At 54.3% G+C, this 16,796-nt stretch overlaps 1 pseudogene; it reads left to right on the top strand.

The window, feature by feature from the left end:
- Nucleotides 1-7,108: 7,108 nt before the first annotated feature.
- On the top strand, nucleotides 7,109-16,081 carry LOC119098983 (solute carrier family 35 member C2-like; annotated as a pseudogene).
- The last annotated feature ends 715 nt before the right edge of the window (nucleotides 16,082-16,796 follow it).

Here is a 16,796-nt window from a genome sequence, read left to right as displayed (position 1 = left end):
TGCAGAGGCGAACTCAGAAGCCCCTATCCAGTTCGTGGAGGTGATTGCTCCGCGAGAAAGCTACCCGAAAGAGTTTGTCTCCGACAACGGGACGCACTTCACGTCCGGAGCCTTCACTGAGTACCTACAGAATGTAGGGACTCGTCAGATTCGTGCGACTCCGTACCACCGGGCGGGGTCGGGTGCAAGGGAGCGGGCCAACCGCACTGTGAAGTCAGCACTGCAGGCGGCGGACCAGAGTGGCGAGGACCGCGTCCGGTACCGGCAGAAGTTCCTACAGCAGTACCGGAGCACGCCTCAAGCCACCACCGGAGTCATCCTATGTGAACTGTTGCACGGCAGACGACTGAGGACCAAGCTACACGCGGCAGTCGCTGGCTTGCCTCACAGCGAGACGAGATGCAGTAGGCAGTACGAATACGAGTGCGGAGCCGGCATGAGTATCAGCGGAAGTACTCTGACCGCGCGAGGATCGCCAGGCTACCCTCGCACGACGTCGGGGACAGTGTCAGGTACCGCCCGGTGTCCCGGCAGAGGGAGCGGTGTCATCGATTCTCCGAGCCGGGGCAGATCGTGGCTCGCAGAGGGGCATCTAGTTACGAGCTGGGCTGTGATACCAGGGTTCACGCCGAGCATCTCACTCGCCGGATGGCTGCACCTGATCATCAGCCGGCGGGGCAGCCTGCTGAGTTGTCTGTGGGACAGCAGTCGGAGCACCAGCGGAGCCGAGAGAGTGCATCCCGGTTGCCTCAGCAAGTTGCACCGTGTATGCCGGCGGAGGCGACGACGGTGGTCTCGCCTGGTCGCGCCGCGCCGGCAGTGGAGCCGGCGGTTGCGCCTGGTCACGCCGTGTCGGCGTGCGGAGGTCGCGGATGACGAAGCTGTGACTACGCTACCCGCATCGGCTGGTGGGAGCTGTGCAGGTGGAGCCGGGGTTTTCCCAGGTCGGGCCGGCTCAACATCGCCTCCGCCGGATGCAGAGACAACAGGAGACAATGAGGAGCGGCCGGCTGCGGGGGGCGACCGCGGGAGCGGAGCTGGTGGTAACGGGCGGCGCTGGCGATCAGCTGGACCAGGTGCGCGACGGTAATGGTCACGGGCGTGACGGTCTGAGGCGTTTGGAACGGAGGGTGCGTGCTCCCGAGCGGTGCGGGTTTTCGTAGGGGGGAGGGGAGAATGTAGTGTTCAGGCGTTTTGAGAGTTTGTTTTCGTAGTTGTCGTGAAACCGTAGTTGTTCGACGCCTGGCGGAAGTTACAGGAACCTGGGTTTGGTCATGTCACCGCTGTAGAGTCTGCTTGTGGGGCGAGAGACATACTGCGTGTTGGTGTCTGTATGGTGCGGCGCGAGTGGCTGTGTGGCTGTTGCGGGCTGTGTGCTGAGCTTCCTGGGCTGACATTATTGCAAGTAATTGTTTCATTTACGTATAAAGTAATAAACCTGTGTTAGCGAAGGGAACTTTGCAGGAGCACTTGCTCAACAGGGACGGGGACGGCAGCCCGAATGAAGGAGCGTTTCTTGTGTTGGTCGGGGCTCTCTGACAATTGAAGGAGACCAGAGCTTATGATGTTTGCTCACACTGAAGCCATAAAAAGTTCGGTGCCAGCCAGGTTCCTCAGCACCGAAAGGTGGGCCCTCCAACTGTATTCCACCATAGGCCCGTTAATCCCAAACGGAGTCTATGTCCCAATTATTTAACCACCTGAGGCGAGCAGGAATGTTCTTGTATTGATGACGGTCCATATGTCGATCCGGGGCAACTGCGCGGGTCAGAAGGCCTTTCGCAACAGGAAGCAGACCAATGTGATGCCATGTATCCCTCTAAGGGCCTCCGGATCGGTTAGGGCTGCCACCCCGAGCCGCCAGAGTGACGACCGGAAAGCGCACCGCGGTGGGACGGGATGGCCCTTCAACACTTGACCGTGAGCAACGTGTCCGATAGTGCTGTACTCAATAGGGCCTCTTTACCGGACAGAAATAAGATGCTTCATTAGTGTTGAATGGAGTGGTTCAAATTGAGTTTAAAAAAAACACAAGTTCATCCCATGTTTCCCCGAAAACGTTCATTATTTTGCAGAATTGACTAGTGGAACAAATAGTCTCAAAGCGTTTGAGCCTGCGCGCCGGATGACGATAGTGCAGTGGTTAACGCGCCTGCGTCAACCACTGCGCGTCTGGGAAACCATACGCATGGGGTTCGATTCCCCGCGGTCCCCGCCCTTCCCACCAGGTTGAGAGGCTGGCGACGCCATGTAGTCCCAGTAGCTGAGTGCGTCATAAAGCCCCAATGACACGCCTGTGGTCTCGGGGAATAAGGCTGGCGATGGCTTAGGTCGAAATTATCGTAAACACTCGTCTTTGTACTACTTGCTGCATCTTCGTCTTACTGTGAGGCGACGCAGTGGCCGCCGCGTGTAGCTTGGTCCTCAGCCGTCTGCCGTGCAGCAGCTCAGATGGGATGGCTCCGGTAGTGGGGTGCTCCGGTACTGCTGTGGGAACTTCTGCCGGTACCGGACGCGGTCCTCGCCACTCTGGTCCGCCGCCTGCAGTGCTGACTTCACAGTGCGGTTGGCCCGCTCCCCTGCACCCGACCCTGCCCGGTGGTACGGAGTCACACGAATCTGACGAGTCCCTACATTCTGTAGGTACTCAGTGAAGGCTCCGGACGTGAAGTGCGTCCCGTTGTCGGAGACAAACTCTTTCGGGTAGCCTTCTCGCGGAGCAATCACCTCCACGAACTGGATAGGGGCTTCTGAGCTCGCCTCTGCACAAAACCCCACCTTGATCCACTTGGAGTAGTAGTTCACCAAAAACTGTCGCGAACCGTTGGTTCTTGGGTGCCTTCATAGGACCGGCGTGGTCCACCCTGACCTTGTCCCGTGACGCCTGTGGCAAAGGTACGGACTGCATCGGCGCGCTGCGTATCCTGGCTGTCTTGTCTAGCGCTGAACAAACATCACAAGCTCTGACGATAGCCTTCACCTCGGTGTCCATTCTCGGCCACCCATAGACTTTTCTGGCTCGCTGTTTGGATCTTGCAATCCCCTGGTGGCCTTCGTAAGCCAGTTTGACCGTCCTGGAGCGCAGTCTCGCCACCCGCTGCCCGTGTAGCACCAGGTCGCCCACCAGACTGAGCTCACCCCGGCAACGGGAGAAGACGGTTGGAGCTCCTCTGGACAGTCTCTGCATCGCCGCGGCCACCGCCCCGGAATATGCTCCATGAGCTGGCGTGGCACCGGGTCCTCCCCGCGTTAACCCTGGCCAGCTCGTCCCGCTGCATGGCCTGGGGCTGGGCCGCCACGACGTCACCGCTGCCACCGCCACGACGTCGTCTTCTTGAGCGTCCTCAGTCCGGCCTGGAAGTCTTGATAGGTCATTCGCTGGGTTCTCCGATCCCTGGACGTGCTTGACCGTGAAGTGGCTCGCCATGAGACGTGACGCCCAGCTGGCGATCCATAGGCCGGCTCGACCCACACCTGGTGACGTCATCAGGGTGCAGAGCGCAGCATGATCCGCTCGGCGGCAGAAAGACCGTCTCCACAAGTATTTTCTCCACTTCTCCACCGCCCAGACGCACGCGAGTACCTCCCGCTCCGTCCCACTGTAATGTCGCTGTGCTGGGTTGAGACTGGAGGAGGCGAAGCTCACCACCCTCTTTCCCTCCGGATGCGGCTGGGACAGCGCTGCGCCAAGCCCGACGTCACTGGCGTCGGTAGTGACTCGGGTCGGCAGGGACGGGTCTTACATGGCGAGCACCTGGCTGGTCAAGATGTTTTGCCGTACTGCGCAGTTCGGACTGACCGATTCGAGGCCCCTTGTTGACACAGAATGCCCTGTTCGGGACTGCAAGCCCCTGAACCATACAGGAGCCCGGCCAATGTAAATCGTGGGCCTGCCCTTGTCCCTCCTTGGGAAATGGACCCACAGAGCTCAGACCAACATGGAGCTGGCTGTTCGTTGTTCGTGATCTCTGGCCGAAATAGAGGAACAGTCAGTCTCACGAGTCCCTACCGGTGTAAGAGATCATCTTATTGACATTTGAGAATATGACCCTCTCAATGTGACCTCCGGACAGCCCTTCGGACCCTTTAGCTTCCCCATTGAGCCCTTGATCTTTGGTCTCGAGAGACCCTTTGGTCCCCTTTTCGGGCCTCCTCAACCACCGCTTCGACTCGGGGCCACTTGCCGCCACAGGACCCCTGTGAGGCACTGTTTGTAGTCTCGAACCGACATAGGAACCCCTCATTGTGTCAGGTACCCCGAACATTGCAAATCGCAAACTCCGGCCTCGTTTCTGCTTGGGAAATGGGTATCAAGGGCTCAGAAGGACATGGAGCCGACTTGTCAGTATTCGTGGTCTCTGACCAACTAAAAAATCTGCATTGTTTCGGTGTTCCCTGAGCCGGTGCAAGAGGACCTCTGACTGATATGTCAGGTTATCACCCTACGGCCGCGATTCTTTATGTGACCCACAGCCAGGCCTTTGGGCCCTTATGCCCTCCAGCCGGGCCTTTGATCATCGGTTCCGGGGTGCCGTCGGGCCCCTTTTCAGGTCTCATCGAATACTTCCCCTGGTCAGCTCGGGGCTTGCGCGGGCACAGGACCCTCTGTTAGGCGCTGTGGGCCCCTGGCAAATAAAAGGTCCCTGGCAAGTGTAAATATCTGGCCGCGACTTTTTAACTGATTGGGAAGTGAGCCCTCAGACCTATACCGTCACGGAACCAACTGTGTGGTACTGGTGGTAGCTGACCGGCATATAAGCCTATGTTGACTCAGGGGCTCTCCGATGAGCGCAAAGGGTCCCCTGACCGGTATTTGATTGTCAGCCTTTGCAGACCGGAGCCCCTGAATAAGACTCCGACCAGCCCTTTATACCATTCCTACAATCGCGCCCTTGATCGTCGGAACGAGTGGGCCCTCCAGGCTTTTCGGGCCTCCTCGAACACTGCCTCTAGCCAACTCTGGGCCCCTTGACGACACCGGGGACCCTGCTAGGTGCTGTGGGGCCTCGAGCAATGTCAATCGCTGACTCCTGCTTTGTCCGTGCTTAGGAAATGTGCCCTTAGGTCTATTCTGCCATGGAGCCGGCTGGGCGTTAGTGGTGGTGTCTGACCGAAATATAGGCCCTTATTGACTCAGTGGGCCCATGATCAGCACTCAAGGCCCTCTGGCTGGCATTGGAGTGCCCAGCCCTGCGGCCGAAGCCCCCGCAATGGGACCTCCGGCCAGCCTCTCCAGTCTTTCGGGCCCTCAAATCGGGCCCTTAATCGTCGGTTCCGAGGGGCCCGAAGGTCCCCTCGGAACCTCAGGGGGAGGGGGTACGTTCCCCCTGTGCCCCCTGGTTGCTCTACGGCAGACAAACGTTGGCGACTCAGCCAGACGTCGATAACGCAAGCAGGCAGACGTCGATGACGCGGGCTGACCCACGCCGAGGATGCAGGCAGACAATCACGTCAGTGGCCACTGCGAAGCTTGTTCCGACGATGCAGCCTACACTCCAGATGGTATCAACAAAAATACGTATTGTTGAGTAACAGCAAACTTCACCTAGCATGTCCACGACGACCCCCTAGAATGTTAGCGTGGGTGCATTTATGGCTTTGGCTTTGCTTTCAGGAGAAGAGCCTTGCCGTCGCTCGACCGTCTATTCAGCCGCGACACTCCCGAACAGGCTAGCCAAAAACTGACCAACGGCCGTCGCGCTGCGCCCCAAGCCATGAATTGGTGCCAGCTTGACAAACGTCTTACCAAATTCTTTTATTTAGTAGCATTATACGAATCAAGTGCTTCTCAAAACAAAAGCGTAAATGACGCACTTGATGCATTTAATCTGCCCTGTTGTCAGTCGCCGAAATTAGTGAGGACCTGGTGGTGCTTGGAACGAGGCGGGGACCTGGGAATACGGGGAAAGTGTGTCACGATAAGGACATTAGCTGCATTGACTTTTTGCTGTCCGCAACAAAATAGACTAGCTTTCCTTGAGTACACACATGCTTAAAAATATTAACTCCATCTTTTTTGAATTGGTGAATTTCTGGGAGCAGAGTCCATGCTAAGCAGTGTTTGCTGTGAGAGTCCTGATTCCCACCATCTTAACGTTCATTTCCAGGTCCACAGCAAAAATGGTGAAAAAATCGAACCAACACTATGCTTTCCATGGTCTTCCCTTCCCTCTTGGACTTAACCATGAGTGTGGATGTTGCCATAGATCACAGGCTGTCCCAATCAAGGGCATGGACACTTTTGTGGTGCATTTCCCAGGTGCATAGTTTGTTGCTAATTTCTATACATGCTTGCAATGGAGCTTATGGTATCTGATGATAATGCCTTGCTATCCATGCTCAAGTTGCTGGATTTATATCTTACATTTGAGATAAAAGATCCCCTGAGTTAAAAATAGGATTTCCTGCCCATTGTGATAGTAGAGAAAAGTAAGCATGTCAGTTTTGAGATAAATGGTATCCAAAGAAGTACAAACTTCCTCCATTTGTCCATGTTTACTGCATCAGGTTTCCTTGGTGAGCTGAAGTCTATGAGCTGTGGCAACTGTCCTTTTCTTGTCTCAATCATGTCTACCAAAGTTTGTAATGGTTGGACGGACAACTTAGTAAGTCAATGTACCAAGCATGTGTCTGTGCATGTCTGCATTTGTCTGAGTCTGTCTGTGTCTGTGATTGCCTATGGCAGTCCGCAACATGCTGTCAAACCTGAACAGCAGTCAAACCATAGCCATCCATTTGATCAGATCTAATGCATTAGATCATGCTACTGTGGTAATTACAGCCTTGTTTCCTCATAATCATAAAAGAGTGATAGAATTTACTGGTAGGTGGTTGTGCAGAAGTTTTAAACTATGCACTTAGATTCTTTGAGCTTGTGGGCACAGTGTGCCCATTTACCACTACCTTGTGATCATGAAATGTTTGGTAATTATAAGATATCTCATGATATCTGCGATCCAAAGGCATGAGGGCCTAAGTGCTATGTTAACTAAATTATAAGGCCTTTTTGCATAGGAGGACAAATATGTTCTGGTTGTGGATAATTCTGAAATATGTATGCCTTGAAATGTTTTCAGATCACATCAAACAATGAATGGTGAAGAGCATCATGGATTTTGAACTTATGAAGTATGCATTCAAGAGCATTGGTTGCCTTCTGACATATTTCTTTTTCTCCATATCACTTACATTTTATCAGAAATCTCTTCTGCAGGTCAGTTGCTGGCATGACATGATATTCAGGCTAATGATCAGGCATGAATATTAACTATCAAAATATGGTGTTATCATTTGTCAAAGTGTATGCTAACTTAATTGTGCAATAGGGCAATTACAGATCACACTCAAACCGTATTGTATGCTTTGAACAACAGTTAGATCACTGCTAAAACTTGAGCAATATAGTAACATGGGTTACCTTCTTGAACAAGATTTATGGTGCAACAATTATTCCTGCAATCTTTAGAGTAGAACATAGTCTTTTTGGTGTCAAATATGCTATTGTTTTCAGTGGCAGGTGAACAAGGTCTGCACTGTTTGCAAGCTAGTAGTATTTGAGGGTGACCACCTCAATGCCTTTCAACTGATAATGTTTCTTAAAAATCAAAACTTTCTTCAACTGTATGTGCAAAGTTAAATTTTAGGATTTTACTGGACAAACTCCCTTTAATGCAACAACTGTAATGTTGGTTCAAATGTTAGGCATGTTGTGGATCAGATTGGGGAGAAAAACTGTTACAAGATCAGGGTGTTGGTATGCATGTATTTTTGCTTGTGACTGCATGAAATGCATAAGTTCATGCCACTAACCAGTCAAAAGCACAAGTTTTGAGATGCTAATATATTATTTTTGTAGGCTGCATGCTACAAATGATAAACAAGTTACAAAATTAACCCTGTGTGTTGTATGACACTTCATACTGGTGTGACCTGCAACAGTGTGATGTGCACATGCCATTCTTCTGACAGGAGCTGCGCTTTCCGCTCTCGATCGTACTCGCCCACCTGACCGTCAAGTTTCTCCTGGCGGCCACCGTGCGCAACTATCTCGAGTGTACCTACAACACACAGCGCACCACGCTCTCATGGCGACAGTTCTGGCGCAAGGTGTCGGCGCCGGGCGTGCTGAGCGCACTGGATATTGGCCTCTCGCAGTGGAGCTTTGAGTTCATCACTGTGACGCTCTACACCATGACGAAGTCCACGTCCGTCATCTTTATTTACGTGTGCGCCCTCTTCCTACGCATCGAGCAGCTGGTGAGCACACTGCACTCCGGAGCGTTGGCGGGCCGCGAGCGTCTAAGCCTCGGGCGCTGTCGATGGGCCTTGGGCGCGTGCTGCAAGCTGTAGGATGCGAAGGGGTGCTGATCGACTCCAGTTAGTTGTTTCCGTGGTCGCCAGCATGTAAACTGCGCTGTAACGAGCGCGCTCGGTTAGTTGGGGCAGGTGTGTCACGCCCCCAACTCATTGTTTTTATTTCCCATTCGCGCTACAGGACGTAGGGCCAGGTATTCGCGCCCAGGGCGGCAACACTTGTACAAATGCAATAAAACCTGTGACACATCCGCCGGGGGCATTGGCGCCTGTCTGCAGTGCATGGACACAAGGGCGGCCAGTGTCCTGGCTAGTGGTGCATACGTTTGACAAAGAGCCCCTGATAGTGGCACGCCCGTAAAAATTTGGCGGATATAGCCTTTTGAAGCATGCTTTTTCATTTCTATCCTCTCCTACTGGGAACGGAAGCCAAAAGCTACCGCAACATCAATTCCTTCTTAAATTGATAGCCAATAAACGGAAGAAATCATGCGTTAATTTGCGCTCGGTTGGGGAGGGGGCAATCTGACCCCACGGAGGTTTCCGAAATGGTTTGCGAACGGCGCGGCGTGGCCGCGCCAAATTCTGTATAGCTGTAGACAACTGAGTATTGGATCGCTCGGTATCAGAACATTTATTTACATTTACATTTAGGTGTAACCCTGTAAGGTCGCTGTCCTACGGCAGGTCAAAGTCAGGCCATGGATTCAGCGAAGACGATGTCTGGGGAATCGTTTAATATGATGCAACAGTGGAGTGTTAGACGACGCCATACATCTGGGAGAGTTTCTCAGGCAGTACAATAATTGGATAAAAACATTTAGTTGACGTAGGGTCAGGTATAAAGATCAGACCAAGGCCAAACTAACCTGTTTTATTGCTCTAGATCTTGCTGTACGGGGTATTTTCTGGTGCTCATTTCAAATTTTTCCATAACAGGAACTGCAGTATACATCCCCCCATGGACTTCTGAAGGGTCAGGATAGGTCACTGGCCTACAATTACCCAGATCAACATTTTGTTTTAGGAACATTCTGCCATGCGTAATCTTTGGTGCTTCTTCAAATGCCAAACTCAGAGAACTCTTGTGGGATTCGGGTCACCACGACATACGAAGGTCAAAAAAGGTCGCTGACCTTAAATTGGCACCGATGACCTGTTAATTAAAGCAAATACCTAAGTTCGGGGCCCTTGGACACCAGTCTGGAATTCGCCCTCGTTTGACGTTATTTGATCCGGAGGTCATGATCTTGGAACCTTAAATTTTGATACGAGCTAGTTCACATACAGGCCAACCAACGCGCCCTGTGAGTTTTGGCTTTCTAGCTCACTTAGTTTCTGAGATCTCGAGGGAGGCAAATTGACCCTCACCCAAACAAAGGGCATTAAGCATGCCACCCGGGCACGTGCTAAACGGCTGCAGAAAATAAATCCCCGGTACTATTCAATTTACAATTATCCAGGGGGCTATTTTTAAACCAACAGAGCTCCGAAGTTTTACCAGAATTGTTATCAGTTCTGCAGGAGTATTAAGGCCCCCGCGAATATAGATAGTAGATGCAAGTGGGTCAGCAACTTGTGTAAACATGACCAGGCCATGCTTCTATGGAAAGGTTTCAACATTGTGTCAGAATCGACCGTGACGTAGATTTCGTAGCGTAGTGTAGAACATGCGCACTCGCGAATCATAGCAACAAAGACCTCGACGCCAGGCGTTGCAGTCTTCGCAGGCCACGTAGCGTCACACCCACGGTTAATACCAAGCTGGGACCAACGGACAAAAGTGATGACACATCTGAATGGAGTACGTTTGAACGCTTTGGGGGACAAAATTCATACTTGTATAATCTAGTCCGGCATATACTTCAACTGTGCCATTTTTAGGTTGATGATACGACCGCAGTGGCTTTACAGCGCTGCGAAGTGGCGCTAGGATTTGATGGTGGGACGGAAACAGAAGCGGAGGAATATCTATTTCTCGTATTGTTGTCACTGTTGACCTGTCCAAATATAAGGTATAGGATGAGTTGTAAAAATGCTCACATACTTATCTTTGAACGGCGCGAACTAACTTTGAGGCTCTCCGTAAGCCTGCTTTTACGACGGTTGTTCTCGCGCGCACGGCGCCCGCAACCTGGTGTTACATACCGTGGCCAACGCTGTTCGGTTTTACGCAAGCTGCATACCGGCCGTCGTTGTCCGTGCTTCCGAGATGGCGGGTGCGCAGGTTTAAAACCCTTTGATGTAATTTGCTTCCCCTGTCCCCCTGTGCCTCCCTGCCTGGACCACTGCATAGGCATGCTGTACGTGATTCCATTCGTCGCCGTCACGTGGTGTGCTTGTTGACGTGGCGTGCTTGTGACGTGGTGTGCTTGTGACGTGGCGTGCTTGTGACGTGGCGTGCTTTGTGACGTGGGTGTGCTTGTGACGTGGTGTGCTTGTGACGTGGCGTGCTTGTGACGTGGTGTGCTTGTGACGTGGTTTGCTTATGACGTGGTGTGTTTTCAGCAATGGTCTATGGCGCTGGTAGTGACGCTCATCTCGGGAGGCCTGGTGATTTTCACATACGAGTCGACCACATTTCACCTGCTGGGATTCCTGATGGCGCTGGCTGCCGCGCTGAGCAGGTGAGCAGCTGACCTGGGTGCGCGCGCCTCCGCTCAGCCTCGTCGCAAGGCCAGGACCATCCACAGGCCCCTGCCAGGTGTCAGCCCCCATTGGACGGCCGCCCGCCGTCAATTACCACAATTGCTATCAGGAGCCCTTCCCGGGGATGATTCTTGATGAGCCCTTCCTAGCCCTGATCGACTACCAACCTGGCTTTGCAGGCCTGCTCAGCCGATTGGGGGGACACGAGCCGGCTGACCGGGTTGCGAAGGCGGCCTCTGCTGCTCCCTGACGGTACCATGCGGGGTCCTGCGAGCGACCTATAGGCGTCAATCAAACGACGCGACAACAGAATGGCAGACAATGTCGGGTCTGAGAGGAGCCATAACAAGATCAAAAGCCATTAAACCTGGGTCGGGGGCACTGGTCGTCCTTTCTGGGCAAGTCTGGACAGAAAAAGAGATGCTGACTTGTGTACGTATTTGCCATAGTTTCAGCACGCACTCATGCCGACTGTGCAACGCTGCAGGCGTCCTTACGTACGATGGGTGCGGTGAGACCCTCGTTGTCAGGCATACACTGATTGAATATGCACTGTTTGTAAACTCGTCGTGTAGTTTGAAACGTAACAAAAGCACAAAATAGCCTAAGAAGCCGGCACGCTCCATAGTACCAGACATCCTCATCATTACTACCAACCCCTCCCCGGTCAACCCTTTCCTCGTCTCTCCACCGCGCCTCCGTCCTGTCCTCCGACCATAGCTTGGCAGCCGTCGTCTCCGCCGTCCTTGACGCCTCTTTAGCCCTTCTGTCTCTCCGACCGTAGCTCCACAGCCGTCCGTCCCCGCCGCCTTGACGCGTCGTTAACCCTTCTGTCTTCCGACCGTGGCTCCACAGCTGTCCGTCTCCGCCGTCTTGACGCCTCGTTAACCCTTCTGTCTTCCGACCGTAACTCCACAGCCGTCCGTCCCGCCGCCTTGACGCCTCGTTAACCCTTCTGTCTTCCGACCGTGGATCCGCAGCCGTCCGTCTCCGCCGTCTTGGCGCCCTCGCTAGCCCTCCTGTCTTCCGACCCGTAGCTCCACAGCCGTCCATCTCCGCCGTCTTGACGCCTCGCTAGCCCTTCTGTCTTCCGACCGTAGCTCCGCAGCCGTCCGTCTCCGCCGTCTTGGCGCCTCGCTAGCCCTCCCAATCTGTCCGCCGCCTTAGACTCCGCTTCTTCTCCCAACCTGCCCGCAGCCTTGTTGCATCCGTCGTATCCCTCTAAGCTGCCGGCAAACTCCGGCCACCACTCTCCCTGTCTTCAATGGTCGGTTTAAATGCCACTTTTCTCAGTATCACGTTCAGGACGAACATGAGTGAGCTGTTCGTTCCGCATAAAAACCAGGTTGAGCCTAGTTTTTTGGGAACGAAAGAGCGATTTTGCAAATGTTTTGGTGCAGCATTCTCGATTATGATTATGATATTGAAATAAAGAAGGTGGCGCTTCAATCCACAACCACCTTGTAATCTGATCTCCTGTCATGCAGCGGTGTGAAACCGCCGCTGCGTCGTGAGTTACGGCATATGTATGCAATGCTCAAAGGAATGGCCTGTCTCCCCTTACTTGGTCACCACTTGATACCTCCAGTGAGCCGGTTGGTAACGTTTTCGCTCAGACATATGCAGGAGCTGTGAGGGACCTGGCTATTCCTGTGGCGTGCAGGATGACTTGTAGCGAAGCGCCGCTATCGCCATTGCGTCTCTCATAGCTGCAACTTCCCGAGTTGAAGCGGTAGGGTCTCCAGGGAGTGAGTAACGGACACGATGCTGACCGCGCTGGGGACGGGACAAACTGGCCCTGAAAATTGTCGGCTGGTTTCCGATGGGCATCCAGGGTATCAGCCGGCGCGGGAAAGCCATGTTAGGCGATGGCGAGTGTTCCGAATGGTGGCGTATTGTAATAAGGCGCATAGGTGGAACGTAGTGGCGTGGTGTTGGATCTGATTTAATGCTTTTCGTATTCGAATCGTTTCTAAAATGCCAGCAGGGGCCAGAAATGTGTTAACACGCACTCGGGTGGGGGTGGGAGTCAAATTGACCACCCTGAATGTTTTTTTTTCCGGAACGATTTCCGAACGGCGCGGCGTAGTCGTGCCAAATTTTGCGTAGGTGTAGGCAATTGAATAGCGGATTGTTTGGCACCAATTTTAATGTACCTTGTAAGGTCGCTGACCTGTGACAGGTCAAAGTCAGGCCATGGTTTCAGCGAAGTCAATTTCTAGGGAATCGTTCAATCTGATGCAACAACTGAGTGTTAGAAGGATATCCAGCGGGCCAACCAGGCGCGTGTTAATCGTGATAATGGCCTGACTGTGTCCTCGTTCTGTTTAATGCGTCCATATGGACTGAACCAGCTTTTTCTGGTGGCCCGCCCACAGCCCAAACTGTCACGCTTCAAAAGCTGGTCGTTACTGTCGCACACCCCAACAGAAAATGATGCTTAGGTTTACAGAGTAAAAGGAAACTACATGCCATCGTCATGAAGTGTGGCCACATCCGACTCCGCACAGCTGCCAGCCACACCCTTTTGTTCGGTGATGCGATGCGTCATCCTTCGCACACTGCTCGTCCCATCAGTTGGCCAGCGCATGGCCCTGGAGCGCGCCTCCGTGTCCATATGTGGTGTCGCTACCTTCATCCATTTTCTTTTCCGGAAACAGTTACATTTTTTAAATGTTTGTCACAATTGATTTTGCGCCTCTAAATATTGTAGTTAGTGGCGCTTTCGTTCTGCTGCAGCACCATTTTGCCATAAAATGTTTTACGAGTTATGAATAGTATGGTGGATTTCTTATCGTATTCATGGCGCTCAGGCGCTAGTAGAAATATGCTGTTTGATAATTTTGTACCGCTGCTGCCATAAGCAGTTCTTCTCGGCGTGGGAAGCCGAGTATAACCGTTACCCCGCTATTTATGCGATGCTCGGACATCGCCACTGGTGCGCTTGGCTGCTCCCAACAGAGGTCACCGCACAGCGGAGCCGTGCGGCGCGCGGCTGGCATTACACCCGTGCCGGCAGTGGGCTTGCGGTGGACGCTGTCACAGATTCTGATGCAAAAGAAGGAGCTGGGCCTCTCCCAACCCCATCGACATGATCTACCACATTCAGCCGTGGATGATCGTCAGTTTAATGCCGTTTGCCGTCTTCTTTGAAGGTGAGCCATCTTGGCGAGCGCGGGCCTCCTTTCACGCGCGTATGACCAGCCTCCTGCGGGCCCTTCGACTGCCCGCGTCCTCCGTATAGCTAGCTGGTAGAACATTGCTCGGCCACTGCTAAAGTACGGCCTTTCCACGTTCCTTGTGCTCCCGATGATGACACACCCGGCGGGTGGAAGCCCAGGCCAGCCGACATATTGAGGCGTGGTACCATTAGAGGCACGTCACGGCCGCCACGTTTTTCTCTTGTGTCGGGATGTATGGCCATGTAATGGGCCGTTGAACACCGGGACTGCAGGCGTCACATACTGCGATTAGTGTGCTCGTCAGAACACACTGGCTAAAGTAACACGGGTTCGTGGTGTTATTGTGGGTGGAGCAGTGAAGTTTTCTTCCGCAGCTATGTCGATTTGTGACCACTGCACGTTTCTCACCGCTCTCGAATAGGCAGCCTTTACGAGACTGTGACACCGTTGTGGACTCGTCTGAGCTGTGACGAATCTACGGTTCAGACGAACATCTGCACCTTTGTTGTGTTGATGCCGTTCGTACCACCCAGCCCCACCCAGAAGCGTTTCCAAGCTCTGCGGCCGTACCGTGTCCTCCCCTGCCCTGCCCTGTCACCCTGCCCCAGCCCCAGCCCTGCCAAGCCCCAGCCCGCTGCTGCCACGGCCCCGGCCCCGACTCCAGGCGGAGCGCGGTCACTCCCCTCTGACGGGCCCGGCCGGCGTGGGCGCCAGGTGCGGCCGTGGCCACGTCGCGCGACCTGTTTCTCTACTCGGAGCCGCATCAGCTGGCCGACTCGGCCGGCCGCGTGCTGCTCGGCTGCGTGCTGGACTTCATGATGGACCTCTCCGAGTTCCTGGCGCTGCGCGTCACCGTCCAGCGTCACGCTCTGCGTGGCCAGCGTGTTCAAGGTACGTCACTCCGCCGACCCCTGCAGAGGTGTGCTGCGCGGGTCGTGGTGCTGGAGACGGCGCACTCATTCGCTCTATGCGATGCTGACTACGTGATGGGAGTGTTGGAAGCTCGGGTTGGTGACGCGACGGGGGCTGTGCGTCTCGTCACTTAGAAACATGTGGAACTGGAGTTGGAACTGGAACTGGTAAACAAACATGAAATTAACGTATTCTTATGCATTTTCCTAAAAGAACACGTTTTGGTCAGAGCGGCCATCATCTTAGACGGCCCATAAGACGGCTCAGACCAATATCTGCCTCTCATACGGCCGGTCAGTGATATCAGATACGTTAGTGGAGAATAAACGGATGGTCACTCGTAATGATCCACGCAGCTTTCGTAGTTGTTTACGTCAGCGCAGTTAAAAACAGGTACTGCATTGCTGATGAAGCCTACATTCGGGTAGTAGGGTAATAAAGCTTTATGTCTGAAGCCGATAGCTCAACAGACACCAGTATCCCCTTGAATACGCTCGACCCGGTCCCGGTGTCAAAGATGCAAACAAGAACCATCATAACACTATCAGCTTCTTTCTATCGTGTTTAATGTTTTAATAACATTCGCGCCACCTCCTGCCACCACTGTGGCAATAAGCCGCCCCGCCCAATCTCGCGTGTCTGTCTGCGGTGGGTTTCCGCGTGTCTGCTCTCCGCGTGCCGCCACACGAGGTGCGCGCCCCGCCGCTGGCTGTCCTCCGAGTTGCAGGCTGGCGTGTGACAGTCCCGCGGCCGCCACAGGAGGTGTGTGTACCCTGCTGCTGGCCATCCTGGTGAACGGGCGACGAGCTGAGCGGCCTGAAGGCGGTCGGCCTGGTCACGTGCGTGGGCGGGATCGCGCTGCACGCCGGCATCAAGGGCGCGCCACCTGGCCACCGCCCGGCCGGCCGACGTTCGGCCGCGCCACCTTGGCACCGAGCTGCCGCTGCTCGGCGAACACGACGACGACGACGACGACGAGGACGTGCTCTTCGAGAACCGATAGCGACGCGAAGCGCCGGCGGGTCGTGACGTCACGAGTCACTCTGACGTCACCGGCGGAGGGGTCTCTGTCTCCGCGAACGGCGGAGAGCCGGGGCTCGAGCGCCGCGGCTCAGGGAAGGCGGCGAGCGCTCGGCTCGGGATCTCAACACCAGCGAGCGCCGCTTTCGCGACAAACGCTGGCCGGCTGGAGCTTGCGACGAAGGCGACGGGATACCGGCGCGGCTCGGAGACAAAGGCGGCGGCGTGGCGCCGCCAGCAACCTGTGATAACTAGGGTCGCCATCATTCCTTGGGTGTGGACATTGTTCCGTGGCGTGTGCGTGTGGGTGCGCGCCTTCCCGCCTTTGGTGTGATGTGGGATTCAGGTGTGGTGGTGTGACATTCAGCGTGGTGGAACGAGCTCCGCCGTCGGCGCCCGGCCCTCGGCGATCGCGCCGTTTTGGTGCCGGTGTTTTGGACCTGTTGTTAGGGGCTAGCGTTCTCAGGCGAGCTGGTTGCTGTTGGCGACACCCACGTTATCAGAGTTTATGTCGTTGGGAGGGTTAAAATACACCGATATGTTTGTTCTCAGCAGTCTGCTGGCCTCGCGACGTGCCATGGCACCTCAATCTTCCCTTCACGACCAGGTCCCGGAAGTAGAGAATATCGGGGCGAGGATCGCCCACTCGGCTGTCAGGGCTGCCGGCCGCAGCATACCACCGCCCCAACCGTCAGCACACTAGCCGTAACACCCTCCGCG

The sequence above is a fragment of the Pollicipes pollicipes genome, unplaced genomic scaffold (genome assembly GCF_011947565.3).
Source record: "Pollicipes pollicipes isolate AB1234 unplaced genomic scaffold, Ppol_2.1 Scaffold_4740;HRSCAF=5597_pilon_pilon_pilon, whole genome shotgun sequence".
Lineage (NCBI taxonomy): Eukaryota > Metazoa > Arthropoda > Thecostraca > Pollicipedomorpha > Pollicipedidae > Pollicipes > Pollicipes pollicipes.
This window is presented reverse-complemented; position numbering and strand designations above follow the sequence as displayed.